We start from the raw sequence: 24,796 nt of genomic DNA, 5'->3' as shown, positions 1-24,796 counted from the left end.
CTTTATTTTTGTTATTGGAACCACTTCAAATCTCCAAGATGAAGTGCCTCCTTTTTAGATCTGAGTGTTTTCTAAATTTTTTTATGGATTTGTGGGTGTTTTTGAATAAAAACTAGGATTTGGATGATAGGTAAGGGGTTAGGACTTCAAAATCAAGGTTTTGAAAAAGTTAGAGAGGCTTTTTGACCTACTTTTTCTAGGATTTTCTTTAACCTACGAAATTAGTTTGTGGAGGTTCTCTATTTATAAAGCTTTTTGGGTAGAGTTAGTGTTTGATTAGGTTTCTTTTAGTATTTTAATTAGGGTTTTGATTTTAGTCTTATGAGATTGACTTAGTCTTTTTAGATTAGGGTTTTAATTAAGGTTTTGACTTAAGTCTTATGAGATTAACTTGGTCTTTTTAGATTAGAGTTTTAATTATGGTTTTAACTTAAGTCTTATGAGATTGACTTGGTTTAGATTTTTAAATTAATTTTATTAAGATTTTACTTTACGTTAATTAATATTTTATTTATTAATTTTGAAATTAAAAATTTTAAAATTGAAAATTATCGTTTTGCCCCCGAAGAGAACTTTTGCGTTTTAAGTCGGTTTTCAATGTTCCGGTGGTCTAAGCTAGATCTGAGCATAAATTAAGTAAAATCTGAGCATAAAACTGAGCATAAAACTGAGCATAAAATCGAGCATAATCTGGGTATAAACTGAGCATAATTCTGAGAAAACCCTCGACGGCATCTGAGCATAATTCCGAGAAACCCTCGGCGACATCTGAGCATCATTCCAAGAAAACCCTCGGCGGTATCTGAGCATAATTTCGAGAAAACCCTTGATGACATCTGAGCATAATTCTATGAAACCCTCAGTGACATTTGAGCATAATTCCGAGAAAACCCTCGCCGGCATCTGAGCATAATTCTGAGAAACCCTCGTCGGCATCTGAACATAATTTCGAGAAATCCTCGACGGTATTTGAGCATAATTTCTAAAAAAACCCTCGGTGACATCTGAGCATAATTCCGAGAAAACCTTCAGCGGCATCTAAGCATAATTTCGAGAAACCCTCGGCGACATCTGAGCATAATTCCGATAAAACCCTCGGCAGTATCTAAGCATAATTCCAAGAAAACCCTCGACGGCATCTGAGTATAATTTCGATAAAACCCTCGGTGGCATCTGGCTGAGTAAAACTGGGAAGGAATGAATGAATCTAGGAAAGAATGATTGAAAATGAATCTTAAAAAAATGATTGAATCTGGGAATGAATAGATCTGGGAAAGAATAATTGAAAATGAATTTGGAAAAGAATGATTGAATTTGGGAATGAATAGATCTGGGAAAGGATGATTGAATCTGGGAAAAAATATATCTGGGAAAGAATGATTGAATCTGAAAAAGAAAGAATGCCCTATCTCCTATTCTAGGTGAAAGGGTAATGAGTTAATCTCTGGGCAAAACTAAATGTGAGATCAGAAATGCTTCTGTTTGAACCTCGAAGTATTTCAAAATTTTATGAATTTTAACTTCTTTTAAACCTCAAGGATTTATAAAAAAAAATTACTATCAAGAGGGTAACCTTAAATTTGGGGTTCCCATTATCTTCTAGGATTATCATTGATCAAGTTTGAAAACAAAATGCGCCTAGTTTGACAGGAAACATTGTATTGAACACATCTCGTAAAAAAAATACCCTTAGTATAAGGGGGAAACTACATATCAAAGAAAAAAGAAAGTGCCCCTTATATGAAGGTTTGAAATATTTGATTACCACAAGCGCAATAAAAATTCAACTTTTAATTTCAACTTTTTATAGTGAAGATTTTGAGTCAGGCTCAAGAAAACAAAATATTTCGTTTCGAGATTCATTGTAGAATCCACTATTTTTCCTCTTGGTTCACTTGGAGAAGTAGAAAATTTTCAGATCAATCGTAGACGATGCTCGTGACTTTTGAGTCTTTGCTTGGTTTAAGCTGGATACTGAAACTTGGTTATTTAGACTTCTGATGTTTCGGCTCGAATCGCCCTTTAGTTTTTCAACTCTATGGAGATTTTCTTCTATTTTTCTTTGTAGATCTAAATTTTACTTAGATTGCCCTTCCAGATTTTCAAACTAGCGAGCATGCTCTAGCTTTTGCCTAGATCGCCTTTTTAAGTTTTCGATCTAGCAAGTTTTTTTCTTTTTTCTTTGCTCTGTTTGTTACCAAAACTGTCCTTTCGGATTTTCAACCTTGCGAGCTTGCCTTAATTTTTGCCTAAGTCGTCCTTTTGGGTTTTCAACTTAACAGGCTCTTTTTTTTTGTTTTAATTGTTGCCAAGACCATCCTTTTGGATTTTCAACCTTGCGAGCTTGCCTTAATTTTTTCCTAAGTCGTCCTTTCGGGTTTTCAACTTTGCAGGCTTTTTTTTTCTTCCCTTTTGAACTTCTAGAGTTACTGCCTGATCATGATTTGCTACCTTCCTTGACTTTTTTACACGGTACTTAGGAGGACTTTCATGGGTAAGCTTAGGACTGGGCATAAAAAAAAGGAATTTTAAGACCCAAAAACCCAAATACCCCTTGTGTGGCATTTCTTTTATTACTTTTAATTTTCTTCCCCATTATGAAAATATTTCTTTTTTTCTTATGAATTTTTTTTCTTTCTGGATTTTTTTTTTGTGTGGGGAAATATTGTTTTTATTTTGATGTAGTCGGGCTTGAAGTAACTTCTCAGGTTGCCTACATACCTCAAAATTTTGGGATCAGACCAAAATGTAGTTCAAATGATCCCTCTCCTAAGTTAGGAGATATTGAACTTTTGAACTGGGTAACAGAAAATTGATTCGGCCGAAGATGGCCTCCTTAAATGTAGTATCGCTTGATCTGGTCAAGGTTGGTTGGTTTTGGTAATTCGATTCCATCATGATCTTGAAGCTTAATAGTTTTTCCCGGTAATATTTCTTTGATGATGAACGGACCTCCCCAATTTGGTTTGAACTTCTCTCTAGGGTCAAAGATAGGTGCCCGATTTTCTTTAAGTATTAAATCCCCGATTTGCAAGTGTCGGGCCTTGATCTTCTTGTCAAATGCACGGGTGACTCTTCTTTGATAAGCCTGCACGTGGTACAAAGCTCTTAGTCATTTTTCTTCGATCAAATTTAATTCTTTATACTGTTAACAAACCCAATCTATTTTTAGCAATTGACTTTCCATCAAGGACTTGAGTGAAGGGATTTCCCTTTCAACTGGTAAGATTGTTTGTGTATCATATACTAGACGGTAGAAAGTAGTTCCAGTGAAAGACTGTATTGAAGTACGATATACCCATAGTGCGACCGGTAACTACTCTAAGCAATCCTGGTTTGATTGACACATTTTCCTTATTGGTTGTTTTAACTGCTCCATTGGTCTGAGGACGGTAGAGAGATGATTTGTGATGCTGGATCTTGAACTTTGAAAACAATGTAATCCTTGACTTTAAAGTATGACCCATCATCAGTGACTAATTCCAAAGGTATCCTGTATCGACTTATGGTATTTGTTTTACAAAGAGGAAAACATCGACATGTTTTGTAACATCTTCTTTGGTGTCATTGGTATTTCCATTCCATCGAGCGAGTATCTATTCCATATATTGAACAACACCCAAGCTTACACCAAACGTATCCTCATAGGATCACGTGAATAAGTCTTTTAAAATTTCTAAGTAAATTCATTATCCCCTCGTGTTTCTCTAGGGATAGGATGGCTTCTATTTGAGTTTCTTGGGAATTGTTTGTTCTGAGGTCAATGACCTAAAGGTTGAGCCCAACCATTATTTTCTCGTTCAGGAAATAAATCTATCCTTGAAGTCAGATTATTAGTTAATCCGTTAATGCGCTCAAGGTATTCAAGAATTTCCGTTATTCAAATAGGGCAACAGACGTCGATCTAGACTTGGCAAACGAACTCGATTCATAGAAATAAAATGGATAGACTCAACCTAGAGAAGACATAACCTTTCTGAAAAAAAGAACTCGAGCTAACCCAAATGACTCATGAAAACTCAAGACAACTTGATTATGACTAATGACTGAGACATTGCTTACAACCGGTAGGATTGAAACACTATGATCTTTAGGGAACAACTGGGTGATGTTGAGAAATTCAGAAGTCATTTCTGACTGTTGACTTGATATTGACGTTTGTTCTAACTGACCGGACTTACAACCCAAGCTAGGCAATGGACAATTGAGCTTAGGTACAATGATAACCCTTAAACCTCATTGAAAGTGAATTTAATCAATTAAAGTGTTACCCCCTTGATAACATTTTAAATGAACCCTGAAATTTTATTGAATTCTGTGCACCAATATATATAAACAATTCATCCATTCAATGATTATTCAAAAGGAAAATAATTTCATTGCACTCTTGAAATTATTGGAAAATAATATTTTTATTATAAAAATTTTCACAAATTTGATTATTTTTTGCAATAATTTTCTTTTTAGAAAAATATATTTTAGTAATTTTCCAAGGTCCATGCAAAATAAATAAATCTTTTGTAAAAATCCTTTTTTCTTTAGAAAAATAATATTTTAGAAAATTTTTAAGGTCCATGCAAAAATAAATCTTTTGTAAATCATTTTTCCTTGAAAAAAGAGATCTTTTGTAAGTCATTTTTCCTTCATTTTCTTTTCTTTTGAAAAATATTTTCTTCTAAAAATCATTTTTTCTCTGAAAAATATTTTTCTTTTGGAGAACATATTTTTTTAAATGGATTGAAGCCCCGAATTCAGCAAAAAGTTTGAATACCATTTTGATTTGAATGGTCCGACCCATCATGATTGTTGGACCGAGATGGACTGGGTCATTATGAAAATGGATTCTTTATTGGGTTGGTGCACCAAGCAATATCATAGCCTTGAGCTAAAAGTTTGGTCTGTTAAGGACAAAACTATAACTTCCTGATCTCAACATTTGTAAGGTCCATTTCCAATAAACAACCCGGGAACACCCACGATAAGTTCGAGTCATGACCTATAGGGAGGTTTCTAGACTCTAGGTTTACTACGTGTAATACAATTTATCTGGCCACCCTTGCCCATGTGTACTTATATACCTCTCGATACCGGGTGACTTGGTTTGATATACCGTATAGGTGATAATCTAAGACCCCAACCCACTTCTTTGAAGTAAAAAATAACTAGTTTAATCCCCAGTTGAGAGGTGGCACACAATGCTGAGCAAGGTTACCTCTCGTTTAGAATAAATGTAGTATATCCCCCTCGTATAGTAGGGTACAGCGGGGTAGGATCTTGCTTAGGCACTGATTTTGACCAAAAAGTGCAATTGGTGAACTTGGATTACCTTTGATATACTGTATAGGTACGAGTCTAGGGTTGTAACTTTCATAAATGGTTTAGCATCCCACGAGGGGACCAACCACGTACTAGTACTACGTTGGCAATCGAGACATGTGACTGTGCGGCTTACAATAAGTCAAAGACTCAGGTCGCTCCAGCCTGGGTGCATCGATATACCTTTCAGAGTTACCTGATCAGACGGTACTGATGCCCCAGTTTAATATACCCTAAGGTACATGACTGGAGTTGTGATTTTCATGAATGACGTCGCATTTCTGAAGAGACCAGGCCACGCACTAGTGCCACGTTGGCTATTAGGGACATGCAAACGTGCAAAGCGATAAACGTGCTAGTGGGATGTGCAAAACAGGGTGGGGTGTGCCCGGGGCATTTTTTGAATAAATGAGCCCATAGGTCAGATCATATCATCAAAATATGGATATCAAACAAATATTGATATAAAATCCATAACGTTAATAAATTAAAATCAAGGCATGCACATATATATCAATCAGGATCATGACATATTAAATAATCAATAGTGCAAAATAGAACAACAATGATCGATCGATATAGCACATTAATAACCAACCATTGAGATAGGCACATAATTTTTTTTTAAAATGAACTAGAACATAAAAAATAAAAATAATAAAAAATTTAATCCAATCAAGGATCGAGATTTCAACTAATATGAAATTGAGGACAGAATGATAATTGTGGAGATAGAGAGTTATTTCTAGGGGTAAGATCATGTTGGAATGCATTTCTAGCTGACGGGATAGCCTCGAAAGAGAAGGCTTGATGCTTGGACATAAGATTTAAGGAAATATTCACCGTGAGGAAAGGGGTCAAACCAATGAAAACTCCAATCATAAAACAAATGAAGAATCGGACAAAAGCCCTCCTCTAAACGGGTTTGTTTGATTTAAATCTATCGAGGGATCGAGATAATCTCAATGAAAAAATACCGGGAACAACTGTTTGAATTCTATATAAAATTGGATGAGAATCCATCTCGAAGATAATAAACCTCCAGATTGTAATTCGTTTTGGGTATAAGATGACTTTGACTGGGAGAAGGGACCGAATGTGTCTCCCCATTTCTCATAGCTCCGACTCGAGGAATTAGAGACAAGGTTCTTCTAATTGAAGTCATTTGGCCAAATATTAGTTACATGATTGTTATGCTCAACAAAGAATCCTACTTGGGGAGATTTGATCCATTCGTTTCTGCACATTGGAAGGGTGAAGAAAATAGTGTAATACTTACAAATGATAAAATACTTTACACTAGTTTCCATGAGATTCAGTAAGCTCGAGGTCATCGATTTTTTTGACTCAAACTATACTATATATCGTTCTAGTTTCAAGTCCACCTTAGGATTCCACTATGCGTGCAAAGTTTATCAGTTGTTATGAAGCAACTCAACAAAGAATGTGGCTAAGGAACTTTACCATGGAGAAAGGAGTTGTAGATTCCATTCACAAACATTTAGCCCTTCTTGCAACAATGAAGTCATGAAAAAAGTAACGAAGAATGAGAAAATGATTAAATGTAACAAGCATATTGTAGCTACGTGGTTTTCGTCGTTAGGACGGCCACAACTACTAAATATTGGAGTCGTCACCATTCAAGTTGGAAGTGGGTGTGAATGGTCACCCGAGGAACATTTTTTAAAAATGGTATTTTTGGCATTTTTAGTGACTCACGATGAATAAGGGTAATCAAACCTTGAGATTCGGGTAAGCGGTTCGATTGGAGAAAAGGGAAGGTGTTAGGCACCCTTTTCTCCCCGCCACGTGACGGTAACCTCAAAGAACTCGGTCATTTTGATTTTTTTAAAGAAAGTGAAAATGTGCCACGTGGGTGCATTTGTTCCCTAAGTAGGGATTTAATTTTGGCTTGATCATAGGGTCATTTCATTAATGGAAATGACCCTTAGGAACTTTAGCCTTGGGGCCCAATCATCAAAAAGGGGTAAAATAAAATAGAAGAAGAGGGTGTTAGAAAAGGGAATAGTAGAAGGTTAGAGAGAGAGAGGGGGGGTGTGCTTCAAACCCACCTTGTACACTTGATCTTCTTTTCTTCTTCTTCTTCTTCTTCTTTCTTAAATTCTCTTGAGTTCTTAGTGAGTATGTGAGTGAAGTTTCTTTTTAGGAGGTGGTATGAGAGAGTAGTAGAGTAGAAGAGGGGTGAGTAGTATTTTTTTAGGGAGACTTGGTAACCATTTTTGGTATGAGAGGGGAGGTATTTATAGGTGTTTGAAGGGATTTAGGGGTATAATGGGGTTAAAATGTGAGAGAAGGGGTAATGACATGAGATTTAGAGTGAAAGGTGTGAAATTTAAGGTGAAATGGAGGGTAAATGTGTAATGAGTGAAAATGGGTGAGGTTTAGATCCAAATGGTTGGATCCTACCCAAATCCATTGGGTAGAGTGTTTGATGGGTTGACATGAGTGATGGTTTGGTGGTGGAGTGGGGGTGTAAGGGGGTGATTTAGTAATGAGTGTTAGGTTGGTTGATGAGGTGAGGTGTGTAAATTTAGGAGGATGGGTTGTGTAAGGATTGTTAAGTTGGTTTTTGGGAGGAGAAAGGAGATGATGCCATGTGGCAATCATGATGAGAGGGTGAGGAATGAGATTGGTTGATTGGTTGATGGGGGTTGTTTGATTAGAGAGAGAGAAATAGGTTAGTTGATTGATGATGAATGAAGTATGGGTTGAGTTGATTTTATTGGAGTGTTTTAAGGAAGATGATGGGTAGAGGTATGGGTGGTGATGTGGGTGGTTGATGATGTTAGATGATGGTGATGGACTAGGGTATGGGTGGAGGTGTGGGTGGTTGATGATGTTAAAGGATGGGAATAGGTTAGGTTAGGCTAGGGTATGGGTTGAGATGATTTTAGAGAGAGGTGAGATGGGTTAGATGAGTTGTTTAGAGAATGGTGATGGGAGTGGGTGATTGGATGAGGGAGGTGAAGGGTGGTGATGACAAGTGTCATCTTTTTATGTTGAGGGGTTGATTGGTTGATGTGGGTAATGGGTTGAGGTTATGGGTTGGATAGTGAATTGAGTATGGATAGTGGTTTATGGGCTTTTAATGTATTGGGCTTGGGTTTAGAAGGGTTGTGGGTTGTTTTGGATTGGATAAGGCTCATTTTGGATTGGATTTTGATAAGGTAGGTTGGTTTTAGGGTTTAGATGATGTAGGATTGATTTTTAGCTTAGGGGTAAGGTGAAAATTTTTTAAAAAGAGTTAATGGTTTGTGGGCCTTGAGTGGGTTTAAGGTGTTTGCGGATTTGGAGATGGAACGGTGATGGTCGGGTAAAGGGTAGGCATCCCAAGTCTCACATTTTTATTTTTTTGATTTTTTTGAAATCATTGATTTAATCAAAATGCCACGTGTTGGCGAATCGGGCTTTTGGGCCCGTTGGGGAATTTATCGATTTTTGTATGTAAGCGCGGGGCGATGATGTTGAACAGCTGTAGGATGGGCCACAACCCTTCTTATGGGTCCTCGGGACCACGGGGTGGTCTTAGGAGCATTGATTTAACCGAAGTTACCACTTTTGATGTTTTGGGCCCTAGGGGCCCGTTGGCCCCTTTTGTTGGAAAATCGGTATTTTGCATGGAGCGGGGTAGATGGGAGTGTGTCAAACCCTTTTGGTGGACCTACTAACCCATTGAGAGGTGTTAGTGGCTTGGGTTTCGGCGAAAATATCATTTTTCGATGATTCGGGCCATTGAGGCCCGTTGGTCGAATTTATTAAAACATTACTATTTTTTGGCCCTTTCAAGTGAGGGCCCATTCAAATCGAGGTGTCTACAGCTGCCCTTCTCTGCAGGAATTGCGTGCAAAGAACTGCAAAGAATAGACTAAACCCCTATTTGTACGGGCCCGATGAAATTTCGCAAAACACGACTTCGAATTACCGGCTGAATCGATGACTTTTGTAGAAAAATGGTTACTCAAGCGCAGGGTCTGACAGAGTTACCTTATTGATTCTTTGGTCTCGATGGCACGGAGCTCGTGTGAGACCTTGGATTTGATGAAGATTTGGTGATTTTAAAATTTGGGTATTTCTCGGTCGTGTTTTAACAAATCGAAATAGGTGCAGTTCAAAAGGATTTTTGATTTTTGATTTTTTTTTTGATTTTTTGATTTTTTGATTTGATCCGTGCTTAAGGCACGGATGACGTTTGGAGTGATTTGACCCGTGTCTAAAACACGGATGGTATTATTTTTATCTCATCCGTGCCTGGGGTACGGATCCAATTAAGCTCTCTTTTTCCGTTCTAGTGGCACGGATGACGCATTCCTTGTCTCATCCGTACTGGTGACACGGACCAGTAGGAATTTCAAACGGTTAAAGCCTGCGCGCCCCTCCATTTTCTTCTTCTTCGATTTCTTTCGGTTTTTTCTTTCTCTCAGGCGCCTTTTGACGATTCTCCTCTCACCTCTTCATTTTCTTATTAACTTCTCTTCTCTTCTCTTCATTTTTTCTTTATTTTCATTGTTCGGACCTTTTGCAAACTGGTTGTGAGCGTAAGTGGGAGTGTGTATCGCCTTTGAACGCTTGTGGGAGGATTTGGCGTGCGGGCGAGTTCGATTACGGTCTTGTGTCGAGGTAAGTCTTTGGTTAACCTCTCTCTTTTATCTTCCTTACCCACTTCATGTGCTAACAATGCCTCTACTTTGTGTTTCCCCTTTGATTTTCGTTTTTGCCTGCTTTATATGTGATATTTCCTTCCTTTTTATTTGCATGTGATATCAATTATTCTGTCAATCTTTTATGCTTTTTCATGAACGTATGGGTTACTGTTGGTGTTGGGTGAGGAGCTTCCCAGGATGTTTGGGAACTTGATTGTGGTGTATGGAGACGGTTGTGGGTATGATTGGTGGCTTTTGATTCGTGAGGTAAACTGCCATGATGGGGTTTACGGAGAGTGGTGATGGATGAAAATTTCCCAGGATGACGGGGAACAGTGCTGTTTTAGGTGGTAGGAGGGGTGGTTTTTTTGGGCTGTTAATAAGATATCGCGGTTTGGTACTGTTTTGATGAAAGTTTTGATGAGGCTGGACCATTTGGGTGACTTGGATTGGCAATCGATTCTTGGGTGGTCGTCGGGTTTGGTAGGTTCGGTTCATAGTTTATTTAGCCAGGTTGGGATGTATGGGTTTGTGAAAAGGACTAGGTGTCTTTAGAAGCGAGTTAATGAAGTGATGGTTGTGGCTGGATCGTCGGGTTACAAATGGGATTGTTTGGGGCGAAGAGTGCGATGGTTTAGGTTCGTCATGGAGTTTGAGGGTTGGTTTAAGGTTTGTCTAGAGTGAGGATGGGATTGGCACTGTTCCTAGAGGTCATTTGGAGTAGGTGCTTGGGTTGGGTTTGAGGAATGATCTTTGAGGTGGCTAGGGTTGTTTTGGGGTTTATTGTTTGGGAAGTGGTTTAAAGATCGACTTTGGGACTGAAATGCGAATGTCTGACGTAATCACGAGACTGTTTTAGGACTGTTGGGACTGAGTTGGATTGTTGCATGCTTTTTGGTTATAACTATTGTTTATCATGCTCTTTGCGTTTGTCTCTTTGCCTGCTCGATTGTGAATGTTTCGACTTGTTTCGGGTATCTGCATATTTCCTCTCTTTCGAATGATTGATTGGCTTGTCATGGTTGTAGGCCTGGTTGGACAAGAGGGTTTTGAGTAGGTTTGACCTGGGTTTGACTAGATTTAATGGGTGGATTGGGTTGACTGAGTAGAATGGATTGACTCAGGGTAGGTTAGCTTCGGTTGACTGGATTGAGTGAGTTGGTTGGGCTAGGTTTTAACTGTATTTGACTGAGGGGGGTTAGGCTTGACTTAGCTTGGATAGGCTTGACTTAGTTGACTGGGTTTCAGGTTGAGTCATCCCAGGTTTGACTTTGGTTGGGTAGGTTTGGCTGGGCTTTGACCGGGGTTGATTGAGTTTTGACTTGAGTTGACTGAGTTTTGACTTGAATCGATTGGGATCGATCAAATCCATTGGGTTTGGTTAAACTTTAACTGGGATTGGCCAGATCACCCGGGTATGATTCCGATTTGACTAAGTTGGTTTGACTCAGATTTGACTGGGTTTAACTGGGTTGACCGAGTAGACTAGGTTTTGACTGGATTGTCCTTGGGTTTTGACTTAGGTGGATGGGTTTGAATGAGTTGACTTTTCGGTTGACTAAGTTGGGTTGGTTTGACTCAATTAGGCAAGTTTTGGCTTAGGTTGGCAAGGTTTGGTGGGTTAGCTAGGTGGGACACTGATTGACTGGGTTTAAGTTGGTTTGACTCGATTTGGTTAGGTTTAACCTAGGCAACTTCATCGAGATATGTGATTTTTGCGTTGTTGATTGATCACATGGTGACTTGCAGATGGGTAGAGAGCGAAGGAGCCGAGTAGTACATCAGTCATCTGATGAGGAGGAGGAGGTGAGGCCCCAGACTCGGGCTCGCTTTGCCTTGGGGTCCGGTGTGGCCACAGAGTATGGCTGGCCGAAACAGCCTTCCCGTAGGCCTGATTCAGCGTCGGTAGCTGGTTTTTCGTCCGGCAGCAGGGCAGATGAGGCCAGTTCTTCTCACAGTGGTCCAGCTGAGGATCCGCCTAGCGGTAGTGGTGGTAGAGGTCGACGCGGTAGCCGAGGTCGGGCGGATAGAGCCGTAGGTGCCGGTAAGGTCGGCAGAGAGGTTCCCAGGGTTGAGATCCTTGCAGAGGAGAGTGAGAGAGTACCAGATACCTCTTTTCTCCGTGGATTAGGGAGGCATGTCTCCATGTTAGTTCGTTTGGACATTCCTACACCCTATCCTTCAGCTAGCTTCAGGGGTAGGGGGAGTGCTTTTCTTTCTACCGCCACCCTATTCTCGGATGATATTCGGACGCAGTTCGCCATTGTGGGCTTTGGCACTTTCTTGCAGATATCGTCTTTCAAGGCAGATCGACCTTTGTTCTTGGCCATGGTAGAGAGGTGGTTTCCGGCGACTCATTCATTCCATATGCCAGAGGTGGAGATAGGCATCAGGCCTTCGGATTTCGTAGCGATTACGGGTATCGCGATGGATGGAGAGCCTCTACCTTTGACTCTGCTATCTTTCCAGGAGGTGGGCGAGTTATTAGGCATCACCAGAGTCCCTGCCTCCATGGTAAGGAAGCAGGGACGCATCAGTACGGAAGTCTTGATGGGACTACTGTTGATTGAGGGAGAGGATGGAGCTCCGCCTACCTATAGAGAGAGATCGGCCCGCTTCGGTGACCATGATTTTGACATCATCTTTCGGATCTGTTTTCTCCTCCTCATCGGCAGCTGTTTCTTCTTAGAGGATGATTCTTCAGTTTCCACCACATTCCTCTCTGTTATGCGCGATATCGACCACATTGGCGATTTTGATTGGGGTAGTCTCATTTATGGTACCATTCTGGCCGGACTTGATCGAGTAGTGGCGGGCATCACTGCGCCTCGTGGAGCTGGCATCTCCACTCGATTCTTTTAGCATTTTGTTGAGGTAAATAAGTCTCAGCCTTATTCTTCCCAATTTTCTTATTGACATCTCATTCAATGTCTAACACTTTGCGCTTTTCCTTCAAGATTTTTGTTCATGTGTTCTTTCCATTTTACCTGCCCACTTGTCGCCATCCTGATGAGGGCTATCCATTGGGTGCCTTTTGGGCTACGAGAGACGCCAGGGCCATCAGGAGCAGCCCTAGGAGTGCCCAGGCCCATATTGATCGGTGTCAGCTTTGAAATGTGAGTGATCTACCCTTTTCCCTTTTTATTCGGCTTTGAAGTTATCTATACTCGTTATCTGATCATTTGACTATCTCTCTTGTAGATATTCTCTGTTACTTTGCGAGACCTTCCCCTTACCGTTAGCGGGAGGCAGGAGGTGAAGAACGCCTATAGGCGTAACACCAGACGACAGCGCTATCCCTACTTCATCGGCGAGCAGAGATATACATTTTATCTAGGGGAGCGCTTGTTCTTCCAGCATGACGGGAGTCTTCGCATCCCTGTCACTCCACCTGAGCCTATCTCGGGTGCGATGACGGTGGATGAGTATCTTGCCCAGGCGAGGGGCGTAGATGCTGCTGGGCTGGTGAGAGGGGGTGACTACCAGGCGTGGTTCCGAGAGGCCTCGATTGGGTGCATTATGCCTGCTGTCACTGCCTGGGCCAGGATCACCGAGATTGGAGGGGTATTGCTTCAGGAGCATGCCGTGACGGTACGTATTCTATCATTGCTTTTTAGGATTTTCTGCGTTTTATCATTCTTACTTGGTTGATTTTCTTGTTTTCAGGCTGATGATCTTCGTCGCCTTCGGGAGGGGTATGACGTGATTGAGGCTCAGGCGGCGAGGGCCGTGGAGATGGAGAACAGGTGGAGGGCCTCTAGGGCGGAGGTAGAGGAGCAGGCTACTCGGTTGGAGGAGCAGGAGGCTCGTCTCAAGACTCAGGCAGCCCGGATCCAAGAGCTGGAGTTGGAGATAGCCATGCGCGAGTCTCGTTTTCAGGCTGAGATGGTACGTCATTTCGTTCATTTTCTGTTTTGTAGATCATAGCTTATGCTATTAAATTTTGACTGGTTCCAACATACGATCTTTTCAGGACTACTATCGACGCCGAGATGGAGCGAGCACCTCTGCGCAGCCTCCGACACCTCCTAGGGTAAGTATTTACATTTTAGCCGTTCATTTCTCTACCCATGCTGCGTATATCATTGTTGCTTGATATGCTTTGTTTCTCTTATTTTCAGGCCTCCCCCTCCACTGGACCTGCTGTCCCCAACGTTGATCTCGCAGGTACTACGGAGCAAGATGCTGCCCTGGACGTGGAGCTATTCTTCACGAATTCGGAGGGACGGTTGCGGATGCACGGCCTACCTTCTTCCGAGGTGTCTGGCTCGGGTGTAGTGGCTGGATCTTCTTCTGGAACTATCCCAGAGACTCAGAGTGCTCGGGATGAGGCTCCCCCCTCTGTCTGACTTTGTTTTTATGTACCTTGCAAAACATTAGATGTTTCTATATTAGACTTTCAAATATTGTATGCAGACATTATAACTTTGGTATACATATGCATTTGTGCTCATTGTTCATGGTATTTGTTGCATTGTCATGACTATATGTGCAATTCGTTCGAACTTCTCGGGTGAGATATTGTTCATTGGGGTTTTCGAGTCCTCTTGAGTGTCGGTGAGTCTATGAGCGGGTGAAGGTGCAACGAGGGTCCCAAGGACCCTTCGAGTGTGTTCTTGAGTGGTGCGAGTCGTTTGGGACTCACGGTGAGTGATGTTTGATTTGGCCCAATATGATCTTGACGAGTTCCTATGTGCCCGATATATGTCTTGAGAGCTTTTGAAAGTTTTGAACACGTTTATCGGGCATATAGGAATTTTCTATCGTTTTTTGTAACATTATGTAATTCAGAATTATCAGCATTTCAAATGTCTTGGGTCCCAAGGCTGAAGAATGTTCTGGTCCGTGCTCTCAGCACGGATGGGCTTTTCCAATGTTCATCCGTTCCAAGAGCACGGATAGGGTGTTCTATGTCTTATCCGTGCCCTAGGAACGGATGGGTCATATCTTACTTTATCCGTGCTATTGGAACGGATAAGTTATCCTTGATTGCATCCGTGTTCTGGGCATGGACCAGAATGATTTACTTAAACCTTCATCTTGCCCTAACATCTCACTTTCACCTTTACTTCCCTTTTTCACTTTTTGCCGATTTTTACTATTCTTCTTCCCTCAAAGCTTCTTCTCAAGCTCTATGGAGGTGTCATCTATTCTTCCCAACTTGAAAAGGTATGGCATTGTTGATTATTTTTTGAGTAGTTGGATAGATAGCATGGACAATGATGATAGAGCTCGATGGTGCTTGAACAAGTTGGGGTTCACCCTCTCTTTGCCTAAGGTCCCATTGCAATGGGGTTTGATTGAGGCTATGTTGGGGTATTGGATTCCCGAGCTTAATCTTTTCCGGTTTGGGGTACATGAAATGACTCCTACTATCGAGGAATTTGAAGTATTGTTGGGGCTTGAGATATCGGGCCCCGTTGTGATTCCACCATTACGTGATGGATTCCGAAGTGAGGCTTCCGATTTTTTGGGTATAAATTGCAAATTTTTGAAGATTCCAGATGGCGGATCGATTTTGAAGACAATGTCCAAGTCTTTTTTGATTGAACACCTCACGGATCCCTCGAAGCCTTTGACTCATTTTAATGCTCTCACTTTGATGGTGGTGAGTCAACTCTTGTTCCCGAGTGGCGGAGACATCATAGATCTTTCCCTTATTCACGTTGTGCAACAAGTCCGGGAGGGACGCCGGTTGGCCCCGATGCTTTTGGGCGGAATGTTCCAATCCCTCACGGCTTGTTCTTCTGGCCGTGATCGGACTTTTCGAGGATGTGCTCCCCTCCTGCATGTAAATTCCATTTTAGTTTGGATTAAAATTTAGAATTTATTAGTTTCCCAAGTTTAGAATGCTCCTGTTATTGTAGCTTTGGTTCATGGATCATCTGGCTTCAACTGAAGTAGTTAATCGCCCGTTTTGCGTTAATGTTGATCTCGTACTCATGATGTCGAAGCGAGTTGCTCCCTTCATCTCAGGTGGTATTCTTTTGTCGGCAACCTTGATGATGAGGAAGTGAGATGGGTTGGTGCTTTCCAACCTCGAGGGTCCCCCGTGATTACTTTTGATGGGGCTCGTTTCCTTGTTTTGATTGGTCTTCATGAGGCAACTCATTACGTACCACTTCAGGTTCTTCGTCAATTTGGCTATGACCAGGGCGTGCTCATCCCGGAGAATTTTAGTGAGTTGGTCGGTCAGTTGTCGACTGCACTTTTGAGCCGACTCATGAAAGAATGGGGTCGGGTTAAGGTTCTGAGTCGATCCATCTTTGCAGCATACCAGTTCCCAGCATACTTGCATTGGATTCGAGAGCTAGTTTCTGGGAGACCATCAGTATCCATAGTTCCTTGGACACGGCCCGGTGCTTCATCTTTCTTTGATTACCGAGATCGAGTTGAGGAGTCTCAAACTGATCATCGTCGAATTCAGGCTATTTGGCTCAAATCCGAAAAGAAGATGCAGAAAGAGATTGCTCGACTGACATCTGCCCTTGCCCGTCCGGAAGTAGTGATGGTAATGAAGTGGCTAGGCTTCGAGTTGAGGTTGATGAGTTGAGGGATCGACTTGCCCAGTGTCCTCATTTTGAGGACTTTGCAGCATACTTGGTGAGTCGTGATGCTTCAAATGCCGAGAAAGTGATGGTGAGTCAGGCTACCCAGATCCGTGCTTTGGAAGAACGCCTTGACTCCTTTTTCATTTCTCACCATGACATTTGATTGACTGCGTTGTATTCGCTCTTTTTTGTATTTTATTTTCCTTATACGAATGTATGCAAAATGTTGAAGGACTAATGCAAAGAAAATAGGTTTTATACTTACTTGGCCTCAGGTATATCTATTGTTCTTGAAAACTCGAGGTTTTGTTGAATACATCCTAGATTTGTCGTCATTGACCAAAATAGTAGTTTTGAAATGCAATTTTGTGAAATGTATTTATCAAATGAGTACGATAAATTCAGAGTTTGCAAAATCTTTGGTTGTGACGATTTTGGTGTTTTTACCCAGCACGGGTGATGCAGGTGTCAATTATTCTTTTGGTTCCTTTAGAATCATTCCCAGTGTCCTGGTATCGGAAGGTCGTTATCCGTTTGGGGTCTCGGAGTTTTGGATTGATTTCACAGTTCACAGTTTATACTCTTGCGGGCCAGGAGTTTTTGTTTTTTTTTTGTTTTTTTGTTTTTTTTGTTTACCCTTATTGCCCCTGGTGCCAATTACGATTTTCACCAGACCCGGTTTCCACATTTTTGCGCATCGACGTCCTTTTTGGGATTTTCATCGTGCCGGTGGCTTTGATCTTGTCATAGTCTGATTCTTTTACTCATAGCGCCCTTTCGGGTTTTCACTATGCCCTTTCAGACTATACTTGTATCTTTAGATTTTTACATTACAATTCTGTTCGGAGTCTCTGTGTCTCTGTGGCTTCGTGACTCAAGTTGAGCTGCGAGATCGAAGACTCTACTCTTGTAGTGGCACTCTTTCTCGAGTAATAGATCTGGATTCCCCACTCGAGTTTGCTGATGACTATTCGTGGTTCGGCAACTCAAGTTGAGCTGCAAGATCGGCTACTCTACACTTTGAGTACTCTTTTTTTTCGAATATCCGACCTGGATTCCCCTCTCGAGTCTTCCAACTACTAATAAGACTTTGGAGGTCCGGACCAAGTCGCAAGATCATTGATGCTGCCGTTGTCATTGGGTTGTCCTAGAACATTCCCTGATCAAAAATGACTTTTGTTGGGACGAAACGTTGGCTTAGGCTAATGGTAGTGGAAGGTTACAAAAAGATTAAGGTCTGGATGGATTTAGAGTATTTTTAGATTGGGGTTTGTCTATTTTTGTTTCGAAAAGGTGATCTGCGTCTCCTCCCAGCGTCTCTCAAACTTGTTTAGGCTAGAGATTTGGGTCGAGCTCAGATCAAGTGTCCGAGTTTTTTGAATTTTTTGATTTTTTTGTATATTTTTAGCCGTTCACAGTTTATCCTCATGCGGGCCAAGAGTAACTTGATGCTTTTGCTTTGATGATGATATTTTTTTTTTGTGTAGTTGTTGACTTACCCTAGTCTTAGGTTAAGAAATGAACGTGATGGCTCAAAAAGGGTTGACTAAGGTTAGATTTGTTGGTTTAGAATAGCAAAGATGGCCTTTCATCATCTCAGGATCAGTTTTTAGGCGTAGTATTTTTTGACAGTGTCAGCATTGATCGGTTGCGGGAAGACTTGTCCGTCCATCTCCGTAAGGATCAGAGCTCCTCCCGTCATCACCTTCTTCACGATGAATGGTCCTTCATAATTCGGTCGAAACTTTCCTCTAGCGTCTTCTTGGATCGGCAGAATTTTCTTCAATACAAGGTCTCCTGACGAGAAATCCCTAGGCTTGACTTTCTTGTTGTAGGCACGAGCTATTCGTCTCTGATAAATTTGCCCATGGCAGATGGCTGCAAGCCGCTTTTCTTCAATTAGATTTAACTGGTCGAACCGAGCTTGAATCCATTCGGTTTCATCTAATTCTACTTCTTTTAAGATTTGGAGGGAGGGAATCTCAACCTCTACGGGTAAGACTGCTTCCATTCTGTAGACCAATGAATATGGAGTTGCCCCAATCGAGGTTCTGAACGAAGTTCGATAGGTATGGAGTGCAAAAGGCAACATGTCGTGCCAGTCTTTGTATGTAATTGCCATCTTCTCGATAATTTTCTTAATATTCTTGTTGGCTACCTCGACTGCTCCGTTCATTTTAGGTCTGTATGGTACAGAGTTGTGGTGAGTGATCTGGAAATCTTCGCACATCTTGACCATATCCCTGTTCTTGAAGTTCTTAGCATTATCAGTCACTAACCCGCTGGGAAGCCCATATCTGCAGACAATGTTGTTCTTGACAAACTTCAGGACATTGCTTTTGGTGACGTTGGAGTATGAAGCAGCTTCTATCCATTTGGTGAAGTAATCAATAGCCACTAGGATGAAGCGATGTCCATTTATAACTTTTGGTGAGATTGGCCCGATGACATCCATTCCCCAGAGGGAGAAAGGCCAAGGCGTAGTCATGTTATGCAGCTCTGAAGGCGGAGCATTGATCTTGTTGGCGTAGATTTGGCATAGATGGCATTTGCGAACATGCTGATAGCAGTCACTTTCCATTATCGACCAATAGTACCCCATCCGCATGATCTTCTTTGCTAACATGTGGCCATTCATGTGAGGTCCACATACTCCACCATGTACAGTCTCGATTAATCGCTTTGCTTCGGCTTCTGCCACGCATCGGAGTAAGACCTCGTGGTGTGACCTTTTATACAGGATGTCATTGCTGATAAAAAATTGCCCTGCCAATCTCTGAATGGTTCTGCGATCGTTACGCGTTGTGTCTGAGGGAATGGTTCGATCTTCGAGATATGCTTTGAGGTCTGAGTACCAAGGCTTTTCTTCAGATTCTTCTAATTTGACGGGTAAACAATAGGCTGGCTCGTCCTGAATTCCAATCTCAATCGGGTCAATGACCAGATCTTCCGAGATACTAATCATGGAAGCAAGGGTAGCTAGTGCATCGGTGAACTGGTTCTTAGCTCTAGGCATGTAGGTGAATGAGATTCTGTTAAAGTGTGAGCTTAGTTCCTCTAGATACTCATGGTAAGGGACCAGTCTCTGTTCTCGAGTTTTCCATTCTCTAGTCGTCTGATAGACTACCAGGCTTGAATCTCCGGAAACATCAATCTCGTCTACCTCGAGATCTAATGCTGCTTTTAATCCTGCTATGCATGCTTCGTATTCGGCTTCGTTGTTAGAGCATTGAAATTTCAATCTGATTGCGATCGGTATATGGGACCCGTCTGGTTTAATCAAGACTGCCCCTATTTTGTTTTCTTTCTGATTAGCTGCTCCGTCGAAGTACATTTTCCAACCAGGTTCCTCGTCATCATCGTTTTCAATCTCGGTGAATAGTATGGCTTCATTCGGGAAGTTCATCTTTAACGGCTCATAATTAGGCAACGGGTGCTCGGCGAGGTGGTCAGCGATGGCTTGCCCTTTGATGGCTTTTTGGGTGACATAGGTGATGTCGAATTCGGATAACAATAACTGCCATTTCGCTGTACGGCCTGTTAGTGCTGGTTTTTCGAATAGGTACTTCAGGGGGTCCATCCTGGCGATAAGCATAGTCGAGTAGCTGAGCAAATAATGACGTAGTCGTTGAGATGCCCAAACCAATGCACAGCAAGTATTTTCGAGTGTCGAGTATTTTGCTTCGTAATCAGTGAATTTCTTGCTGAGATAGTAGATGGCCTGTTCCTTCTGTCCTGATTCATCGTGTTGTCCTAGCACACACCCCATAGATGTTTCTTGCACTGAGATGTACATCAGCAGAGGTCGCCCTGGCGTAGGAGGGACTAAGACTGGTGGATTGAGCAGATATTGCTTGATTTTATCGAATGCTTCTTGATAGTCTTTGTTCCATTTCTTCGGCGTATCTTTCCTTAATAGCTTGAACACTGGCTCACAGATAGGCGTGAGCTGAGCAATGAAACGGCTAATGTATTGTATCCTTCCCAGAAAGCCCCGAACGTCTTTTTCTGTAATGGGTGCCTTCATTTCCAGGATATATTTAGTCTTTGTCGGATCTATTTCAATGCCCCTTCTGCTGACGACGAATCCCAGCAGCTTGCCCGATGTTGCCCCGAATACATATTTTGCCGGATTTAGCCTTAAGCTGTACTTCCTCAGCCTGTCGAATAACTTCTTTAGATTGACCAGATGATTTTCCTCAATGCCAGACTTAGCGATCATGTCATCTACGTAGACCTCCATTTCTTTATGGATCATGTCATGAAATAACGCGGTCATTGCCCGTTGGTAAGTTGCCCCGCGTTCTTTAACCTGAACGGCATGACTTTATAGTGGAAAGTACCCCATGGTATGATGAACGCTGTCTTTTCTTGGTCTTCTTCTGCCATTTTTACCTGGTTATAGCCTGAGAAGCCATCCATGAATGAGAACATGCCGTGCCCTGCCGTACTATCGACTAGAGTGTTGATGTGTGGAAGTGGAAAATCATCCTTAGGACTGGCCTTGTTCAAGTCTCGATAGTCGACACACATGCGTACTTTTCCGTCCTTCTTGGGTACTGGTACAATGTTAGCTAGCCACTCCGGGTACGTGGATGTAGACACCTCATTTTTGCACTCGCCTGATTAATCAACTCGTCAATCCAATTGTAATGATTCCCAATGATGGATGTGTATTCCGTTGCTTTATTTTGTTACTAGATGTGTTTCAGAAATCCGGATGAGGTATCTCGAATTGACAAAACCTTATAAACCACGCTACGCTAGGAAAATACGACCTTAGAAACATAGAAATCATCATCTTGCAGACCAAAAAGAAACTTCACGATAAAAATCACTAAAAAATTATCAAATTACCAAAATACCCCTAACCTCAAAACAACCCTAGAGCCTACGTTACGCTTAGAAAAACTCTCTCGAACACATAAAATAACAAATCGGAACCAAATAAATCATTTCACCAATTTTAACAGAATTTGACAAAATTACGAAAATGCCCCTCATAAAGTTCACAATCATTTCACACAAAAAATTTCATAAATAACACAAAATAATATTTCCATTGAATTCCTTACGAAAAATCGATTCTAAAACATCCTAGAACATTAAAAACCGACTTAAAACGTGAAAAGTCCTCTCCGGGGGTAAAACGGGAATTTCACAATTTTCATAATTAAAAAATTCCGAAATTAATAAATAAAATATTAAATAATTAAAGTGAAACATTGATGAAATTAATTTAAAAATTTGAACCTAAAAAATCGATCAATCGGACTTTCAGGTAAAATTGTTGAGGGTTGGTGGGATATTTCTTTAAGGACCCCTCCATTTGGGGGTCCAAAGAATTAAAGAAATAATGGAAGGGGGTTCTCCAAAATTTAAAGTCAATCAAGCAAAACTGTAGTCAAAGTATTAAAGTCAATCAAGTGAGACTAAAGTCAAAATTAAAGTCAACTAAGCAAGACTGAAGTCAAAATATTAAAAGTCAATCAATTAAGACTAAAGTCAAAACATTAAAAGTCAATCAAATAAGACCAAAAGTCATAATAGAATTCTAATTAAATAATAACTCTATCTAATAGAGTTCTAACTTAAAAACAATTCTACCTAAAATAATTCTAATTAAAACACAATTCTACCTAAAACAAGTCTAACTAAAACACAACTCTAATTAAAAGAACTCTAAGTAAATACTAACTCTACCCAAATCAACTCCTAAAAAAATCTATAAATAGAGGTGCTCACACCCTATTTTCGTATCAAATGATAAACCCTAAGAGAAGTAGGTCTAGAAGCTCCCCTAGCCCCCCATAAACCCTAGTTTTGGAGTCCCAACTCCTTACCTAACATCCCTCCTTCAATTTTAGTCTAGAAAACACCTAAAATCCCTCCAAAAACACCCCCAAATCCGCAACAAAATTGAAGAGTTCAGATCCAAAAATAAGGAGATACCTTGATCTAGGAGATCCGAAGTCAAATCTGAAGACAGAACGAAGCAAGGGAGTACAGTACAAGGAGCTCTTTTTGTCAGATCTGAGGGAACAAAATCCTTGCTATCGAAAAGGTATGTAATTTTTTTATTTTTATCTAAGTTTTTAGCAATGTGATATATTTGGGAAGTTAGTAGAGACCGACTTTGACCGGGCGGGGTTGGTGCCTAACACCTTCCAACCCCGTAACATGATCCCCGAATTCAGATTTTTTGTGGTAGATTAGTTCTTTTTATCCATGTTAGAGTCAATTTGGTTCCTAGATCACAATAACTAGGTGGCGACTCCCAAACCTCAAAGGTCAAAAGCGGATCTGCGCACCCCGCTGATCGAGGGCGCTTTCAGTGGAGACTGCAAGAAACCCTGCTTCGAATTGCTTCATGACCTCATCCTTGACATTGAGGGTCCATTCCGGCTTCAGCCTTCTCAGTTTTTGCTTGATCGGCTTACTTCCGGAAGCAATGGGTAGCTTGTGTACAACGAGATCTGTATCTAACCCCGGCATATCTCTGTATGACCATGCGAAGACGTCCTGATAATTTCATAGGAACTCGACCATTTCTTTTTCTGTTGTGACGTTAGTAAAGCTCCAATCTTGACAATTCGTGGGTCCTCTTCGGTACTGAGATTAATTGAGTCTGTATCCTCGATGTTTGGCTGAACACCTCTCTCATGGCGTTCTACCAAGTCCTTGATTTCTTTGGGTGGGTATTCCATTTCGTCCTCAGACTCTTCTTCTATCCCCATGAGGTCGAAGTTGAGTTCAAGATTGAAATCATACTCGTCCCTTTCAAATTCTGTTTTATCTGAGTACTCATTTGATGGAGATAGATCCCTTGAAAACTCTTTGTTTGGTTTTTGAAAAATATCTATTTTTTTGTGATTTTGAAAGCTTTTTGATTTTTTTGTTTTTTGAGAAATTTTTGATTTTTTTGCCTTTTGAGAAGTATTTGTTTTTTTGTGATTTTCTGGATACCTGAAATAAGAAGAACAACCATGCAAACTTGTTAATAAAGTAGGGAGCCCCCAAAATAGTTTTTACCCGAGGACGAGGGCTCATTATGATCCTCGGGCAAATTGATGTCGCCTAATGGCATTTTTTTTTTAGGCCTTGACAGCCTCAAGAGTTAATGGGAATTCTTCCCAGTTGTGCAATGTCTCCCCTTCTCTGAGGGGGCGGATGAGATGAGCAAGTGATTCGTTGGATGATTTGGTTGGTGGTTCGGAGATGGCCATGATCTTCGATTGATTGCTGTCAGGTTGGGGCATAGTTCCTCCAAAACTTGGTGGGATGATGACTGATGCCCAGTCAATACCCGATGAAAATGGTGAGTTGTTCTCCTGGTTGGTAGTGACCTCCGCTTTAGTGGATTTTGGAGTAGTTTCTGATGGACTTTCATCGGAATCCCCATTGAATAGAACATCAATGCCTTCTTCAAAGGATGATTGGGACTCTACGATTGAGTCTTCTTGAACGTGCAGTGGTGCGATGTTCACCATTTTTGACCTCTTTAAGGATGGCAGTTCTGATAAGTCGTCAGGTCTGATATGGGATTTTGGGAAGCTAACACTAATGTGAGGGACTCGGCCCAGATTCCAGATGTTCGGCTCACGATTTTTCTTTCTAGCTAGTCGAAGTTCCTTTTTCTTGTCATTCATTTCTGCAATATCCCTCTTTGTGGGTCTAAACCCTAGACCAAAGTAAGGAATATGCTTCCTGGCTTCGACCGGTGTAGCTCTTCCTCTTCCTTCCAGCCCAAGCCCTTGCTTGGGTCGGTATCCCGATCTTTTCATGACCCGACCAACCATAAGGTTGGCTCTTGATAGCTTTGCCCTTACCTTTTCCTTCCCCTTCTCGATGTGATTGACAGTCGCGAATTGGTACGAATGGTAGAGTACTTTATCCTTCGTCATCTCTATATCAATGAATGACACATCTGGAGCTCTCCCAGCTGGAATAAGGTTCTCTGCCAATACCGATATCATCCTCTGCCCCATGATAAATTTGACTCTTTGGTGCAACGAGGAAGGTACAGCTCCGGCAATGTGGATCCAAGGTCTGCCCAGTAACAGGTTGAATGTCATTGGTATTTCCATGACTTCAAATGTTATTTCGAAGGTGCAAGGACCTATTGTGATAGGTAAATCCACCTCTCCCAGGGAATCCCTTCTCGAACTATCGAAACCTCGGACAACCTTATTATTGGGTTTCACATATGACCAGTCAGCGTTGAGTTTCCGAAATGTTTCAAGTGGACAGACGTTAAGTGCTAAGCCA

The sequence above is a fragment of the Akebia trifoliata genome, chromosome 1 (genome assembly GCF_017979445.1).
Source record: "Akebia trifoliata isolate Shusen 1 chromosome 1, ASM1797944v1, whole genome shotgun sequence".
Classification (NCBI taxonomy): Eukaryota; Viridiplantae; Streptophyta; class Magnoliopsida; order Ranunculales; family Lardizabalaceae; genus Akebia; species Akebia trifoliata.
The sequence above is the reverse complement of the archived record's forward strand: the minus strand, read 5'-3'. Positions refer to the sequence as shown.